Raw genomic sequence first — 14,606 nt, forward strand, 5'->3', positions numbered from 1 at the left:
CAGGCTCTGCTGCAGCTGTTGGAGTTCTGGATCGTGGAGGAATCTGGTTTCTCAAAGCACAAACAGACATTTCATTCAGGACTCCCCTTTGTCCATGAGGAGGTTCATGCGGCGTTGGAACAGCTCCTGCCCACCTGTCTGCCTGCTATTTCCACTGCTGCAGCCCCTGGCACTGCTAGAAGCTGGCTCTCACTTCTGGCTACTCAGGAGTTTGTTTCTGGCACACCTTTGCCTTCGCGGCTGCCCTCTGGTGGTCCCTGGATAAGGACCGAGGGAGATGCAGCGTCCAGAGACTGGAACATGGTACAGCCTCAAACCCACGTGAGGTTTTCAGTGCCCTCAAAATCATATGTCAAAGACTGTTCCAGAGCCCTTCCTGTGACAAAAGCCCAGAGAAGCAGACTAGCGCACTGTTTTAGGAGCTGACACTGGGAAACTCAATGGAGCAGTGCAGTGCCTTTCCTGCAAATGAGCTGCAGCAGTACTCACTGTGTACGTTTAACATCCTGACTCCTCCACCTTGTGCTACGCACACCTGCTGCAAGGGGCAAGTGGTACTCTGGGGGTGCAGGACAGGGAATCGGGGCACTTATAGGGAAACCGATGTGCCAAGATGAAAATACCACCAGCATCCAGAGCTCCAGTCCAGCTCCTTGCCTACTAGCCCAGCCTTGTAGACCTACAGCCATCACACCAGTCTGCACCCAGACTACAGTTGTCTCAGGGTGAGAACCTGCAGGCCCAGCTGGAATTGTACTGCGTCTAAACCCAGTTCGTCTCGGGAAATATTGCCAGCCATGCTGTCAGAATACAACCAGGTAAAGCTGTGTCCTGTACACGTCCTCTCCCTTAGAGCCAGCATTGACCTGAGTGAAATTTTTCTGACACAACCCTCCTCCTTCCCCAGCCAAGTGAACTGCAGCCAACCTTAGAGGTAGCCTTGGGAGGCCTGCAAGCAAGACTATATATAAGGATATAAGCATGGAAAGACAGAGCTGTGGCTCATCTATCAGCACCACCTTAATAAGCTTAGCCCTGAAGAGCAGCCTCTGTGCTGCTCTGAGATTGCCTGCCTGCTGGACCATGTCCACCTCCCAAAACCCAGGTGCCAGAGGGTAGCATCCTTGAAGGGAAGAAATGTCTGTCTCATGCCTGCAGCCTGAAAGGGATAAGAAGTGTGTCTCTCACCGGAAGTGCCAAGGAGTCAAAGCATTTACAACCGCACACGTTAAGGTACATCTGGGCTCTGTCCTGGGGGGGCTGCTACCTTGAATTATTGTTATTTACATTCTGATTTCTAAGTCCTTATGGGTTCATGTTTTCCTTTTCCTCATTAGGCAGAAAGGGAAAGAAAATTATTTTTACAAGCAGGAGTAGCTGACTATGATCACAGAGCTCCAAGAGCTGGGTTTTTAAGTAAACTGTGCCCATTAACTGTATGAAAGCTAGTGATATGGGTCCAAGAGAGACTCAAAGCCAGGGGACACAAAGAAAGGAAGGAAAAAACAGCCCAAAAGAGAAAGAGATCTATCAAAGTAAATTACATTTAATTAAACTAGGAAAATAATGTGCCATGCAAAAAAAAAAAAAGTTCTTCCTCCCCCATGTATTCCCCCATTAGAAAAGCAATCCAACAGCGATTGGGAACAGACAACACGTGGTGGCTGGTTTCTTAATCATGCTCAAGGCACATCTGCATATTTCTTTCATTTTGCAGTGATTATAGAGTTAGTGTTTAATTTCCTGGGCCCTGTGAACAAACCAATGCAAGGAACAGTGAGAACTGGGGTAGGAATAGCTTTGTGTAATTAACATCATTAATCATGACACAGGCTTCTCTCTCAGTGGGAGACAGGGCCCAGCTACCCACCTGACTAGGAAGAATGAAATGTTTGGGACAAGGAAAAGACACAAGTTGGAGTCCAGCTCTTGCAATTGTGGACAAGAGTCCTGCCTGTTACTTGGGCCATTTACCTAAGCTTTGGGGAATCAATTCTGCTTAACACCAAATTCACAATTGCAAAACAGAGACATAAAGCTGCAAACACACCATGAGCTCTGGTGTTCTAAAAACAGGCCCGGGAGCAGGTTCCCTTCCAGGTTTGTGCTGCTGAGTCTCTACAGAGCCAACTGAGTTCCCACTAGCGCTGCAGTACCCTCACTGGCAGAATGGGGATAGCTGCAATGACCTCCCCAGCATGGGCCTGTTTGGAGGAGAAAGGTGTCTCAAGACAACAGCTGTGGCTGCATCTCTGAGGCCCAGTGAAGGTGGTTAATAAGTGCAAGTCACCCTCAACGCTATGAACACTAATTGAGGGTGTCCAGACTTGCTCCCCTGACCCAGCCTAGGAAAGCTGGAAGGTGTAGAGAGATGTTTCCTTTCCACCTCCTTCATCAACTCATCTCCCTTTGTGCTTACTGGTGGAGGTACCCGCAGGGTCTCTCAGCTGGTGATGTGGGCTCCATTCATCACTGCCTTGTCAAGGGTGCTCATTATCTCATTTGTTTGCTCACTTTTCAGAGCACTGTCACTTTTCATTACCTCCCTCCAGCCTGATGGGCAGGGAGGAGGTAAGGGACAGGAGAAGACATGAATGGGGGGGGGGGAATGCCGTTGCTCAGCAGACAGAGAAGCAGGACTTGGCTGAATAGGGTGGGAGTGCTGGAGTCCCTGCCTCCTGCAGCACTGGGGATGCTGTGTGCATTCACAGCAACAGGATTGGGAAGCACAGCACAGTCAGAATCAGCAGCACTTGGTGAAGCAAGGTTGGACAGACAACCAGAAGCCCATTTTCAAGAGCAGCCACAATCATCAGCTCTTGCAGTTTGTCACATTTTGGCACTGTTTTGTCCTTGAGTCCCTGTTGGTTGGGTTGTGTCATTATATCTCAAATATCATTTCTTAACTTCCTTGTACCTAGGAAGGGCAATAATAATTTCAAACAGCACAAATCCAGCAAAGGGGAAGGAGTTTTTATATTTAAAACCCCAAGAAGCCCACCACAACAAAAAATCCCAAATCCTTTTGGTTTTAGCACCAATTTCATCATTTTTAGGACCTGACTCCTGAGTCTGGAATGTGTGTGGTTTGCACAGAGTGTCTGGGCTCATTCTGCTGTCAAACTCCTGTCCTGGCTTCTCCTACCCAGGAGATCTTTGCTTAGAGGAGAGTCCTCCCACATGGTTTTAAACATTAACCAGCCTGCTCAGAAGAGTTGCCAAGGCGCTCAGCCTGGGTCAGTCGCCTATAGTCAGGCAGGGAGGGTCACCGTATCGCTCCGAGCCTGTTGTGCAGGGAGGAGCAGGGCTGCTGGCATGGTGCGTGTACTGCTGGCTAACTCCTTGCCTCCACTGTACTGCTTCTCTGGACACACAACACACAACTTTCAGTCCACTCTGCCCTCCCTCCACATGCCAGCCACCTCCTGATCCCAGGAAGTTGCACACATTTTTAACCTGGTTATTCTACCTGATGAAAAAAAACCAGCTCACTGTCACTCAAAGCAGATTTGCCCTCCCTGAGAGTGTACTGCACATCCTCTTTTCCATTTCTCAGGCAACTCTGTTCTTACCTGTCACCATGGCTGCCAGACTTTTCCTAACCTGCACTATCCAGAAAATTGCCCCAAGTGGCAACAGGTCACAACAGGACAATGGCAATGCTGGATGTTACTGCAGAGTACCAAAATAGCTATTTAGCAGACGTGCACCAAACACTCTGGCCTCAGACCATTACTGCAAAGCACAAGTTTCCTATCTCTGCTCTCACCGTGTCCCTACCTGACACTCATGGGTATTTGCAGTTTTCTGCAGTGGATTTTGAAAGGACAAATGAGCAGTTGTTGCTCTCAGTTCAAAAGGATCTCCCTCAACAAGGCTGGATGTACACAGCTCCACACAGCCTTCTGAGGGGCAGCCTGCTTCCAAGCAGCCCTTTTGGAAGCTTTAAAACCCTTGTGGCTATGAATGTTATCTAGACTTATCGGAAGTGCAATAGAAGGTGGGGAAGAGACTGGTAAAGCAGCAGAGATGGGATCATCTGTCAAAACAAAAGTTGATGTGAAGAAGATTGAGAAGAGGAAATTTTGGAATGCAGAGAAAGATAAACATGTTCAACCGCTGGAAGATACCAGGGTCTCGGGAGGGCCAAAGAGCTCATCCATAAGGTGAGATGGGGTTGTGCTGGCAGCCTCTGGCTGCCCTGCCCCAGCACCAGGCCAGCTGCATGATGCCCTGCAAAGATGAGAATAGCTCAGAGAAGAATCCAAGAGGGGATCCAGGCAGAACCGATGGCTGGAATGTGCTATCAGCCCCTCCTCAACCCTCTCACCTTTACAGCCAGCCAGAGAAACCAGAGAGATTTGTGCAAAGACTAGGGACTGCCAGGGCACTCGGAGTACTTGGTCTGTGCTCAGCTGCACCGATCACGTGGTAGCAGCCACTCAGCAATGGAGAGCCTGCAAGTCAGGTTCGAGCCGAGTTCACCCCGTATCTCTGCAGAGGACGAGCAAATCATCTCCACATGGGCAAAAGGAGAGTGTGGAGGAGAGGGGGAAGGCTGCCAGCGCAAGGCTGCGGTTCAGATCCCTCTTGACAGCTCCCCAGCAGCCCCCGCATTGCCTGTCATTCCACAAAACAAACTTCAAAGTAAACAAGGCGCCCAGGACTGGGCCATTGCAGCCACTCTATCATCGTTCAGGAGTATTTTCCTTCCTCCCCCCTCCTGAGCCATTGCTGTTTGATAGCATTTACACGAGCTGCCCAGAGCAGGATTTACAGGGCAGGTGCCTGAGCAAAGCACAGGAGAGCTGGCTGGGCCCCAGGCAAAAGGGGAAGAGGAGAGTTTCACAAAAGCCTTCAGATTGTGGTTTTATATGATAGGGACCGCAGAGCAACATCCATCTTCAGGCTTAACATTTCATCTCTAGATCAACAGTCCGTTCCTTCCCCCACGTTCAGCTGCAGCTGCTGGCTTATCTCTCCATTAAAGCATTTTCCTCTTATTGCGCAGTTCACATGAGGAGGAATAAATGCCAGATGGGTCTCCCCTCCAGGTCACCATGCTGCAGCCGCGGTCTAAGCTGCGGCCCAGGGCGACACTGGATTCTGCAGTCTTGGATTAATCACTGGCCAAAAACAGGAACTTTGGGAGAGTCAAGGCCAAGAATGTATACTCTGGGGGACAAGATTTCCAAACAGGAGGACTGAGAGTTTGCCTCCCTGGAAATTCCCATCCTGGAAGCACAAAGGTGCTGAGAGCAGAAGCCTCCAGAAGTGCCTGCAGGACCAACTTTCAAAAGCACTTAGGAAACCAGACACCCTAAGGCGTGTTTTCAAAATTGGCTAGGGTACTTAGGAGCACAGCACTAAAGTGAAACAGAGCAGACTGTGCCAGGGTCCTACAGACCAGCTCTGAACAGCGTCCACACGGCTGAATTCAGCACTTCACCAGAGAAAGCAGTGTATCCATGTTATCCTGTTGCTGTGCTGAGAAGGCTGCACAGCCTCCATTTCTGGAGAAATCTGGGGACTGTTCATCCTGTAGATACGGCCTCGGGAGCCTAAAGGTCTAGGGCAGTTCTGAATATGGCCCTGTATTTCAAGACATCCTTAGAGGCTTGTTGCATTGGCTAAAAACAATGTCTAAGGCTGAGGTCTCCCCAGCACTTATTCAGAAGTCCCATCATTAGCTTTTGTTCAAGCAGCCAACTCCAGCTGTTTAGAGGAGCAGAAGGTGCTCTTTATAGATCAGTTTTGAAAACATGTTTGTATCTGAGTACACATAACTACACTGGTCAAATCCACTCCAACAACTGACTTCGGTCTGTCTGCACAGCAACCAAACTCAAGACCTTGCTGAGGTCCATCTCGTTTGGTTTGGTACCTGCTACAAAGCATCCCGTGATGCCCACCCTCACAAAAGGGTGGTGTGCACCCTATGCTATGGTCACATTGCCTGTCCTTCCTTCCCCCGTCAAGCTGTGGTTGTGCCTTCCTGGCTCTTTGTTTGTGCCCTGGGGAAGTGGGCAAGCCCTGGTATTTTTATTACCATTCCCAATGCTGCCAAGTGCTTGCGTCACTGGCAGGGAGGAGGCTGTGCTCTCTCTTATGAAACACAGAGAAGATAAGATTGGACAGTGAAGAAAAGTCTTTAGAGGATTCTGCCAAACTTCAGGAAACTGGTGGAGTGCCTTCCCAGCAGCTTCCTTGGATGCCTGTGTACTCTGTCACCACTTGCTTTTCCCAGCGGCAGCAGCCACAAGAGGTCACAACCAGACACAAGGACCCTGGCTTTCCAGACAGCAGTACAGTGCCCCCACCCCCAGGCCATAAACCAGACACCCCAAATGTTATGCCATGTGTTCATATCGCAATGGAGGTCTCAGCATGGGAGCGCTGAGCCAGGAGAGTGTGTAGGAAGTAGTTTGTATTGTGCCAACAGGAGGTCCCTATTAGACAGAGGAAGAGAACCAAGGAATCATCAACGTCAGCATCAGCCCTTCCTGCAAACACCAGCTGACCCTGGTCAGGTCTCCGTAGTTCCTCATGCCGTGTTGTGACTGCCCGGCAGTAATGGCATTGCTAGCTGCTGTGGCGACAAGCAGGGAAGTCAGGGAGGCTGGGGGAGCTGGCTAGCTCCAAAGAGCTCCCCATCCCAGACAGGGCAGGGAGAAAGTTACAGCATCTTCTGGTGTGTCTGAAGTTTGCCAGAGTGCCACTGTGGTTATTTAACTGTCTTGTCAGAGGCAAAAAGAAATTCTGCAGCCTTTGAGCCATCCCTTGCCACACTGCAAGGCAGGGGGAGCCAGCAGTCAGCATGGAGCAATTTCAGTTGTTACAGACACGATCAAAGTGCTTCATGCTGGGAGAAAACCTCCTGCAGGATCTACCCTGACCCACTCTGTGGAGCTGTGCCACTTGGCTGGTGCAAAAAGACACGAGGTTGTGGTGCTGGCTAATCATTCAAAGCCCTGCTACGATGAGCAAACCCTGCACTCCCTTCAGGCTCTTCCAGCTTATCTCTGTTTCTGATATATTGAAGGAAATGCATGAAGGGGATGGCCAGTGGAGGGATCCCTCACCACTCCAGCTCAGAGCTGTCAGGGCCAGGGATCAGCCTTGGGGAAACCAGTGGCCAGTTGTGCCACATTATACAAAAAAAATCTGGTCATCTGCAACCTGGGTGCCTGGTGGCTGCCAGGGGAAGACAGAACTGGGGAGATAAGGCTGCGCTTACGGGGCAGCCCCTCTTCCTGTCCTCCATGCCTCATTTCCAGCTGCAACGCTCTTCCGGGCTAAAAGAAATGTGAATTCACAAAAAGCAGCCCATTGGCAAGGCTGGCAGCCAAGAGCTGAGAGATGGGGTCACAGGCTGCCTAGACTTCCTGATGCCCATTCTGAAAGGAAATCACCATCGTTTGGACAGAAACAACGGGCAAAGGCTTCATTTTTCCATCAGAGGGAGTTACAGTGGAAGGGAAAGGATTTGCCTAAGGTCACAGAGCCAGTCAGTGGCAGAGGAATGAGATTTTCAATCCTGTGTTTACCTTCCAACGCTATCCTGATAGTGTGAGAAAAGCTAACAGAAGTATGTGTGACTGTTAATGAAAGTACGTTTATGACCAGATAGTGTTTCTAAAAGGCAAGAAAAGCTTCACTACTTCAGTGCTGGGGCAGGGTGCTACCACATTGCCATCTAAGGCATTGCTGAAATTCAGGGAYGTCTCCCCAACACTGCGGGAGACACTGTACTTTGAGTCTTGCAAGCAGTGCTGAGTTTGGGGTAATTACAATGCTCTTGAAAATATGGCCGAGATAGATGTCTTTACTTGCTAATTGCAGAGCCTACACCCTTTCTTTGGCTTCATTTTTCTCTTTTTCTGTTTCTATGCTCTTTTAATATTGTGGGTGCAATATTTCTAATGAGTTGGAGTAACCATTTTGGCTGTGATGTTATTACGCTGGATGGCAAAACCAGAAATGGGTGTAAGCAGGCTACCCAGGGACTGTCAGGCATGTAGACATTTACAGGTGACAAAGCATGACTTATGACCTTTATCATCCCACTTTAGCATCTGCCCTAGCTGATCAAGTCAATCCAAAAAACTGTTTTCAATCCAGATTTTTCTGAGAATTTAGCAATGACTATATCTTATCAAATCACATAGCACAGAGCATTGCCCAGCGATACACAGGAAGGCTGTTTCACCAGCTATCCTACAGCCCCCCCAGGGACCTTCCATACTTTAATTTTAGGGATGTCTTCTTCCATATTGCACAACTACACCTGAGCTTTACACATACAAAATGCCTTTAGTGCTACCAGCTACACAGGCCACTTCCCTGTGTTCAGGTCTGTCCGGATTCACTGACACTTGGACACCTAATTTGATCTACACAACTAAAATCATACAAGAACCAGAGGAGCAGAGCAGCCCTGTCTTCTTCTCCTGGCAGCTCTAGCGAGTTGCTCAAAAGCCACAATTCGGGGGCTTACACCCCTGTTGAGAGGATATGATCACAACCACAAACAAAGCAGAGCAGAACCCAGCACCCTGGACACAGCAAGAAGCCTGTGCAAAGACAGGCACAGCCACCCAGCAGATCCGCAAACTTGTGCTCCCTTGCATCAAAGAGTGGGAGCTGGCTCCTGAGCTCTGAAACATCCAGATGCAAAAGCACACATTGCTTTTCAGCAGCTCCCACTGTAATCTTTATGGGAGAGCATGCCTTCTGCCCCCACACGTTCTGTTCTTCTTGAGCCACCCTATGTTCAGGGACTTTGCTGCAAAGTGTCTGAGTTCCCTGCTGACAGCCGCTCCTCCTCAGTTTAAATCTTGCTATCTGATGGACCGCATGTCCCATGCTGAGACAAGGCAATGAGCTGGGTGCTGTCACCGCCTGGCTGCACAGGCAGTCTCTAAGACTCAGTCTCTGACTTCCCTCATTTCTTGAAAAAGTGTCCCAATAGCCCAGGAAAGCTGTGAACTACTTTCTGTCTCTTTGCCCCTTCCATGTCACCGAGTTAAGGATAATACTTCTGTCCCTGTGTTTGGGCAGCATCTCCTTCTAGGACGCCTCTGTTGTACATCTGGTGCTTTCCAGCCTATGTGACACTTATACCATGGTGCCCTTTCTCAGTCCACCCTTCCAGGAATCCACCTTGCAAGTGCTCTCTCCCTACCTCGAACATGAAAAGCTGCAGCTGAGCCAGGAGGGAAGCAAAAATCAGAGAAAGCTGGAGGGCACTTACTTTTCATAGTCGTGTTTGCAGTACAGCTGCCGGTTGCGACAGTAGCAGGTGCCAGAAAGCGGCTGCAGGCAGACAGCACATTTCACACAGCCTTCGTGCCAGGAGCGCTCATTGACTCGCAGGAGGAACCGGTCAGAGATGGGGGTGTCACAGCCAGCACACACCTCCCGCATTTTGGAGTCTGAACCTGGGCAGCAGTGAAAAGATGGCTTGAGAAGGTTTCCTTTGCCCAGGGGCATGTTCTGAAGGAATGGTGTCTGCCTTTGGGGAGGGGGCTACRCTCAGCCTCACAGAACTGTGTGCTTGCAATTATCTACTGGTTTTTTTAAAGCCACGTGGTGTTAGTGTCAGTCACCAAACATGCACAGGAGAGTAAAAAGGGAGGCTCTGCATGGAGTTCATTGTAACAACCTTGAAAATAAATGCAAAAGTTTGCTCTACAAAACATGAGAAAGCAGCATGTTCTGGGCTTCTCTGCAGTTTCCAGATGGTAAATTACAGGTGAACCAAAAGTCCACAGCTATCGCATTATTTATGTTGCAGAGGATGTGAATAGGAAGATTTTAGAGAACACACATGCTTGGGAACTGGAGAAAAATGTGAAGCAGATCCATTTATGTGTGTCTCGGCAGGACACAGTGAGTGCTGAACTCCTTGGAAACCTTGGCCCAGGTCAGAGGATAGATCTGGATCTGAATTCTACCCAATTTCACTCTGGACTTGGTGCTAAGCTGCTTAAAATAGAAAAAGCTCCAGAGATTTGGGATTTTTCCCCCACTCAATGTTATCAACGTGCAAATCTATGGCTGCCCTTCAAAGGCTTCTTAATGATAACTTCAAGGTAAGGAGTGAGTAATAAACACACTATCTGGTGCACTGGATCTAGGTCGTGGGCTGAGCCAGGTAGAGACACCATCGTTGATGTGCACAATCTCTACGACCATTGTGCCAAGCTCCTCAGGTTTTATGAGCGCTTACCTCTGTCCTCTCCCTCTCCAACCTCTCGATTCTTTTATACTTGTGTAAGCTTGTGGATCCTGGGGTAACACCTGCCCAGGCCCTCTTGCAGGGCTAGGAGGGATGATGGTTGGTTACGTGGGTGAAGCTTATATCTATTTTAAAAGGCAGGGTGAGGTGTAGGGCACCAGCAGCTCCATGCCTGGCAGTGAACTGTCAAGGGAAGCCAGTTGTGCTGGGTCTTTGAGGAATGGGGAATTGATGGGCCCAGGCCCTTAGGGAACACTAAGCCTAGCCCTAATATTGGTCAGTGTCCCAGTGCAAAGAGTCAGGAAGGCTTGTGCTGGCCTCTGCGCAAACAGGAATTCATCTGCATCAAAGACAACAAGCGACAGTGGCAGATGTACATGGCAGAAGGCGTGTTCCAGATGGAGAGCCTTATACTCCCACACAAGGCTGGAAAACACACAGGAGCCCTGCCCCAGCAGGGTCTCTGTAGAGACCACAGTAGCAAGGAGAATTTCCTGCTTCTACAACAGTGTATGCAACCTGCAGAGGTTTCCCAGGCCTGCAGAACTCTCGTCCAAGGCTTGGCGAGGCAGCCCTTACACCTGACCACAGCCCTCCAGTGATTAAGATGCCATCCAGACCCCAAATCAGCCCATCAGCAACTTGCCTTCAGGCTTCTTGGACTCAGCAGATTCAAATTGTCTGCCACAGGTGACAGGAGGACTGCAGACTGGAGCATCAAACAGGCAGGGCGAAATGCAAGATGCGGGAAGTCAGAAGGGATCCACTAATAAGAAGCTTTCTAAACACCTGCCTTGTCCAAGTTTCGCTGCAGCCAAAGACAGACAACTTCTCAATGCCCTGAATTCATTTGAAGACATAGCAAATATAAGTGAAAGTAGCTCTAAGAAGTTTGGACAAAGGCAGGTGCTCCTCTCTACCTTTAAGGGCACTGCTGTTACATCAAAGCAGGAGGAACTGTTTGCAGTAAGTAAATTTGGCTAATCTGGGCTTGCTACTCTAGTGAGTGCCTCGGGAAACCAGGGTGTCTTGCGTGAAGGCAGCTCTTGCCACATTTTACTGCTGCACTTGGGTTTGGACTCTGCCTCACCAGGATCCCAGCCAGCTCCCCCAGCTGAACCTGCAGACATGCTGCCTGGGTAGCACAGCGAGGGGCAAGGTTGCCCGCTTGGCTGCTCAGCATCTTTGCCAACGGCAGCTTGTGCTTAGTGGCAACCCAAGCCCTTTGCAGCTTCCAGATTCAGCACAGGTTATTAACTAAATGCTGGGGCCTGGAAATCAGAGGAGCAGACCCTGGGAACCCTCCTGCACTCTTCACAGCATCAGGCCGATCCCCTTGGAAACCCAAGGGGAATGGCTGAGGCTGTATGGCCAGAGCCAGGGCTCCGGGCGTGGCCTTGCAGTGCACAGCAGCCGTGGGGAGAATGTGGTGAGACTCGCACTTGAGTAAGTGCAGAGACACCCCACTGAGACATGCTCCAGCCACGACTGCTGTGTGACCCTGTGCAAGTCACCTCTAGACTAGGTCTTTTCCATTTTATCTAGACAGTCTGGGGCATTTTTGACAAAATCAGTTCTATTTGCAGTGTTTTTTGGCCAGTGTAACCATCAGTGAACAAAGCAGGGTTCTATCCCTGTAGTTATAAAAGCCTTGCACTACCTCAGAAAGGAAGGACAATAAATGTCCCTGTTGTTTTAAGGGAACTTGGTGGGGGTCCCCCACCAGCATCATTCTCATCAGAATCCCTCGCCTTCAGGCACCAAGTCACTTCAGTCCTAACAACTCCAATCCAGATCGAAAGTGCCAAGCCATAGCAGCTGGGAGAAGATTCACTGGAAGGGCAGTTTTCAAATGAGGGGGCTTATAAAGAAAGTAATGTTTTAAGAGGTTTATTTGTTTTGCATTCCTCTAATGCAAAGGTGCCGATTTTTCCTTATTAAGGAGCAGCAACTGCAAGCTTTTCATGAGAGGAAATGGGGATTTTAGCACAGTGACAAAAAAAAAAGAATGTGACCCAGCCCTGGACCTGCCTATTCAGCTAACTTTCTCCAAGCTGCAGGAGGCTGTCCCTGCCATTCATGGATGTTTGTTTGTGCTAGAGCAGCAGCACACTGGTACCAGAGCTATTACAGGAGAGCTGTAATTGTATAGCATGTAACGGGACAGCATAAATGTCCAAGGTAATAAGCAGTCAAGTCCCGGATTAGCAGTGGGCATGTGCAGAAGTTCTCTGCAGAAGGCAGATGCTTTCCCACCTTAGTCAAACCTCCACTTTTAACTTTTCTTTTTTTAAACTCTGCTACTAATTTTTTCAATCAATCATTTTCACCCTGCTTGACTTTTACCCCATGGGCTGCATAACATCACAGGACCAATCAAACCTCCACTGGGTGAGTTTAGGGGCATCTGTAGCTCTAACAATCCAAAACTCCTCTTTAATTTGGGGGGGGGGGAGTAGGGAATAATTTAATACAGAATTAGTCTGACAGCAGAAAGCAGATATTGAAATAGCCAAGGAAGGGGGAGAGCTGTAAATCTGGGATAATTCTAAAAGCTTTAGGGAGAGTCACAAAACTTCAGACCCAGGGAGGGTTGCCCCCCCCGGTCAAAACACACTTTACGTTATATTCAGTAACCAGGCGAGGTGGTTGCCAGGGATTATGGCTTGTGGAATGCAACAGAATCCTGCCCACTGCCAGCGCATACTGTGACTTGCCAGCACGGGATGCACCGGCAGCGCCTGGGTCTAGGGCCCAGGTTTATTGCTGGGCAGTAATGCACACCTGGAGTCTTGCTCAGCACAAGACCAAGAACCCAGCGATACCTTAACAAAACGCAAGACGAGCAAATGATGCTGTCAGTCCAGGGAGGATAAGGGATGCAAAAAGTCTTGGGAAAATTGCTGGTTTGCATGACATCCTACCACAACTAGCGCAGCAGAAAGACTTGAAACTGAAAGTAAAGGAGGTTCTGCCTAACACTGGCCGAAAGACGTCAGGCTTTGGAATCAATATAATAAAAATACAACAGCTTGATCTAACAAATACACTAAAAACGAGCAATTTCAACCAACCACGTTGCAGCTCTCCAAGAAAGGGAAAAGGCATGAAGAGGGGGCTAAGAATCAGGGAGTCGCACAGCATCGATACGAAAGGGAGTTTGCTTTCAGAGGCTTCATTTCAGTATTGTTCTAAATCAAACCGTCACTGAATTGCACTACCTCACAACCAGACCCTCCCAGTGCTCACACACACCAGAGCAGCCTGCCCCAGCACAGCCTTGGTGTGGCAACTTCACAACTGGTCTGCAGACAGATATCCCCGCTCTAGTTTACAACGTGGGTCAGCAATCCCAGCTATCGTCCATATTTGGGTTGGTCGAAGGCCTACAGACAACAGCCTCACTGTGCATGGTGGAACTGCGTAAAAAGAGCAAAAGGGAACAGGATGAACTGAGGCACAGAGGATCAAAAGGGACTTGTCCAGGAGGTCCAGGCAGACTAGGGATTGCAGTGTCGGCCTTCCCTGTCCCTTCACTCAGGGCTCCTGCTAAATCCAGACGCTGCGCGCTGTAAGGACAGCACCAGCCCACATAGCCCCAGCTGCTTTGAGRTTGCAAAGATGGCACTTTGCAACATGCCAGTATCTTGCCAGGGCTTTATCTCCCTCAAAACTGGCAGCACAGAGCCAATCTGAGCAAGGTGGTGCTCCCTGTCCCTTTGTCACATGGATAAGGCCAGGGGAAGGAATTGCCTTCCCAAGCCGGGAAGAAATAAGGTAGAGGAGCAGGGAGTGCAGCCGGGGGCACCCGGGCAGTGCAGGGAGCACTCAGGCAGGGCCACGTGGTCCCTGAGCAACTTGTGGGCACAGAGAAACCCCCGGAGCAGACCGGGCGTAGCAACGACGAGGGCTGACAAGCAGCCCTGAGCACAGCCTGGCTACCCCGGGCTGGAACCGAGCCCGAGGGTTTGGTCCCCGCACACCGGGGGGCTCCGGAGGCCGGGCCCGGCGTGAGCGTCCCGCTGCCGGGTCCCGCTCCCCTTCTCTCCAGCACTCACCAAAGCCCAGGACCGGCGTAGCCTGCTGCAGGCAGGACGGAGCCTCTTCCGTCTTCATGCCGGCGGCCAGCGCGGGGGCTGCGGGGCGGAGAGGCGCGTTAGAGCTAGCGGAGCCCGGCGGGGCCAGAGCCGAGCCGCAGGGTCCGGCCCCGGCGGGTCGGAGCTGCCCGCGGTCCTCCGGCGCCGCGGGCGTTTTCCGCGACCCGGAGCCCCGGCGAGCCCCGGCTAACGAACGGCAACGAAATCGTCGCGGTGGTGGCGTGCATCCGCCCCACTCCGCCCGCTCCCGTTGGGGTAAATACCGACCT

Source organism: Apteryx rowi, unplaced genomic scaffold, assembly GCF_003343035.1.
Source record: "Apteryx rowi isolate R43461 unplaced genomic scaffold, aptRow1 scaffold_782, whole genome shotgun sequence".
Taxonomy (NCBI): domain Eukaryota; kingdom Metazoa; phylum Chordata; class Aves; order Apterygiformes; family Apterygidae; genus Apteryx; species Apteryx rowi.